Source organism: Primulina eburnea, chromosome 6 (genome assembly GCF_022965805.1).
Source record: "Primulina eburnea isolate SZY01 chromosome 6, ASM2296580v1, whole genome shotgun sequence".
Classification (NCBI taxonomy): Eukaryota; Viridiplantae; Streptophyta; class Magnoliopsida; order Lamiales; family Gesneriaceae; genus Primulina; species Primulina eburnea.
In genome coordinates, this window is record NC_133106.1 from 15,656,784 (window position 1) to 15,657,731 (window position 948).

Below are 948 nucleotides of genomic sequence, written 5' to 3' on the forward strand. Positions count from 1 at the left end.
CTGAAAATAATTTAAATATGGATGATAATTCAAATAATCAAGATAATGATAATAATAACAATAATAATAATAGTAATCAAGAACATGATCAATTAAGAACACTTAGGCACCATATGAACCCTATTAGAACTAGTGCCCCATCTTGTTTAGTTTTTCCTCCCGATGTATCTAATTTCAATTTTAAACCTCAAATTATTCAAATTTTACCAAATTTTCATGGCTTAGATTCTGAAAATCCATATTTACATCTAAGAGAATTTGAGGAAGTTTGTAACACTTATAATGATCAAAATTGTAGCATGGATATAGTTCGATTAAAGCTTTTCCCTTTTTCTTTAAAAGATAAAGCTAAAACATGGCTACAAAATTTAAGATCAAGTTCAATAAGATCATGGGAAGAAATGCAACAACAATTTCTCAAAAAGTTTTTCCCTTCCCATAGAACAAACTCTTTTAAAAGACAAATTACAACTTTTTCTCAAAAACAAGGAGAAACGTTTTATCAATGTTGGGATAGATATAAAGAATTACTTAATACATGCCCACATCATGGTTTTGAAACATGGAGAATAGTTTCTCACTTTTATGAAGGTCTAATACATAAAGATAGGCAAATGATAGAATTCATGTGTAATGGAACTTTTGAAGATAAAAACCCAAATGAAGCTATGGAATATTTGGATTCATTAGCAGAAAATGCTCAAAATTGGGATAATATAGGCACAATAGAACCACCAACAACTAAAAACAATAATTCAACAAATGGGGGTGGTATCTATAATCTTAAAGATGATACAGATATTCAAGCTAAACTTGCATCTTTAGCAAGAAAAATTGAGTCATTAGAAATGAAAAAGAGTGGTCAATTAAAAAGTATTCAAGAAATTGTTTGTCATATATGTGATACACATGATCATGCTACAAAAGATTGTCCAACATTACCTTCAT

At 28.7% G+C, this 948-nt stretch overlaps 1 non-coding gene across 1 annotated transcript; it reads right to left on the bottom strand.

Moving 5' to 3' along the window:
* Window positions 1-445: 445 nt before the first annotated feature.
* LOC140835565 (small nucleolar RNA R71) lies at window positions 446-556 on the bottom strand. The gene has a single exon (XR_012118889.1). It is a non-coding gene; the product is annotated as a small nucleolar RNA R71 (small nucleolar RNA).
* Window positions 557-948: the final 392 nt, after the last annotated feature.